This window comes from Vulpes vulpes, chromosome 16 (genome assembly GCF_048418805.1).
Source record: "Vulpes vulpes isolate BD-2025 chromosome 16, VulVul3, whole genome shotgun sequence".
Taxonomy (NCBI): domain Eukaryota; kingdom Metazoa; phylum Chordata; class Mammalia; order Carnivora; family Canidae; genus Vulpes; species Vulpes vulpes.
In genome coordinates, this window is record NC_132795.1 from 948,687 (window position 1) to 951,276 (window position 2,590).

The following is a 2,590-nucleotide window of genomic DNA, read 5'->3' on the forward strand; positions in this document are numbered from 1 at the left end:
TTTTTATGTGATTTATTAAAGTAAATTATATTTAAAAATGGTAAATTGTATTAGCTCCCCTAATATTCAAACTGTCATCACTAATATGAATCCCACCTGGAATCATGTGTTATTGCTTTAAAATACTAATAGAATCTTCTGGCTAATATTTTATTTTAATATATTGATAATTATAATTGAGATTCCCCTATAATTTTATTTTCCATGAGTTTTCTTTGTCAGGTTTTGGTATTGTTAACTCTGATCTTTTTTTAAAAAGGAGAATTTTTCTCCTTGCTATATGCTCTGGAATAATCCAAATTACACTGGAACAATCTGAAAAGTGGTAGGCAAAATCACCCATGTTAGAGAATGACCAGATTAATTTTTTTAGATTCTTAAATTTTCGTTTTGTATTTTTAATAATCTTATTTAAATTCAATTTGCCAACATATAGTATAACACCCAGTGCTCATCTCATCAAGTGCCCCCGTCAGTGCCCGTCACCCAGTTACCCCAACCCCCCGCCCACCTCCCCTTCTGAAACCCTTTGTTTGTTTCCCAGTTAGGAGTCTCTCATGGTTTGTCTCCTTCTCTAATTTTTCCCACTCAGTTCCCCTCCTTCCTTTAAAATCCCTTTCACTATTTCTTATATTCCACGTATGAGTAAAACCATATGATGATTGTCCTTCTCTGATTGACTTAGTTCACTCAGCATAATGCCCTCCAATTCTATCCATGTCAAAGCAAATGGTGGGCATTCGTCCTTCCTGATAGCTGAGTGATATCCTGTTGTATACATAGACCACATCTTTTTTTTAAGATTTATGTATTTGTGTATGTATGTATGTATTTATTATACACACACACACATATATATATGTATATATATACAGAGAGAGAGAGAGACAGACAGACAGACAGACAGAGAGGCAGAGACACAGGAGGAGGGAGAAGCAGGCTCCATGTGGGAAGCCTGATGCGGGACTTGATCCCGGGACTCCAGGATCGTGCCCTGGGCCAAAGGCAGGCGCCGTGGGCTGAGCCACCCACGGATCCCCTAGACCACAGCTTCTTTATCCATCATCTTTCAATGGACACCAAAGCTCCTTCCACAGTTGGGCTACTGTGGATATTACTGCTATGAACATTGGGGTGCAGGTGTCCTGCCATTTCACCGCATCTGTATCTTTGGGGTAAATCCCCAACAGTGCAATTGCTGGGTCGTAGGGCAGGTCTATTTTTAACTCTCTGAAGAACCTCCACACAGTTTTCCAGAGCGGCTGCACCAGTTCACATTCCCACCAACAGTGCAGGAGGGCTCCCCTTTCTCCACATCCTCTCCAACATTTGTGGTTTCCTGTCTTGTTAATTTTAGCCACTCACACCAGTGTAAAGTGGTATTTCATTGTGGTTTGGATTTGTATTTCCCTGATGGCAAGTGATATGGGACATTTTTCATGTGCTTGTCGGCCAAGAACTGTATCATCCTCTCAATAGATGCAGAGAAAGCATTTGACAAAATGCAGCATCCATTCCTGATCAAAACTCTTCACAGTGTAGGGATAGAGGGAGCATATCTCAAAATCATAAAAGTGATCTACAAAAAGCCCACAGTGAATATGACTCTCAATGTGGAAAATCTGAGAGCTTTCCCCCTAAGATCAGGAACACAAGGATGCCCCCTCCACCACTGTTGTCCAACGCAGTACAGAAGTGCTCGCCTCAGCAATCAGACAACAAAAAGAAACAAAGGGCATTCAAATTGGCAAAAAAGAAGTCAAACTCTCCCTCTTCGCAAATGACATGATACTGTACGAAGAAAACCCAAAGGCCTCCACCCCAAGATTGCTAGAACTCATTTTGTATTTAAAGAAACCACTGTTGGATGCCTTAAGCCACGAGTAAGGAAAACGACAATTCGGAGTGATGCCAGAATCCTCACTGCTAACGTGAGACAGTTTTGAGGGGGTAAAGGTTGCCTCTGAGGTGCCCTGAGAGGGATGCCTGGGAGTCGTGGGATGCCTGGGAGTCGCCGTCTGCCCATAGGCCTCTGACGCTGGAGGATAGACTGGTATGAAGGTAATACACGAGGGTGAATGGGGAAAAAAGAAAGAAAGAGAGAAGGAAGGAAGGGAGGAAGGAACGGAGAACCATTGAATTCATCCTTTTAGTTCTGTCATTCAGTTCTGAAAAGTCTTTATTTCTTTTATGCTTTCTTTGGATTCATTTTGTTTGTTTGTCTAACTGGGTTGGCTGCTTCATTCACTGATGACATTCTTACCTGTTCCCTGCCACTCCGTGGAGTCCAGTGGGCTGCAGGGGGGTTCTGTATCCCCTAGCCCAGCCCAAGCACATAGATCTTTTTGTTCCATACTAGAGGTCATTGGCTTGTCCCATGGGTGCCTCATTGCTTTGAACAAGTCTGTGCTTTGCCAGCTTTTCCCAAAGTTCCCAGCTCTCTCCATGATTTGTTTATTTAGTGTTTTCTATTCTCCTCAAAGACTGAGTTGCCATTATTGTTTATTTTCCTTCGTGTGTTTGGTTCACTTCAAAGTGGAAGAAAAGAGGCGCCTTTGATCTACTATGTCATCCCAAATCTAATGTACTA

General features: G+C 42.1%; 1 non-coding gene across 1 annotated transcript; it reads left to right on the plus strand.

The window, feature by feature from the left end:
• Positions 1 to 1,867: 1,867 nt before the first annotated feature.
• LOC112922622 (U12 minor spliceosomal RNA) lies at positions 1,868 to 2,025 on the plus strand. The gene has a single exon (XR_003235502.2). It is a non-coding gene; the product is annotated as a U12 minor spliceosomal RNA (small nuclear RNA).
• Positions 2,026 to 2,590: the final 565 nt, after the last annotated feature.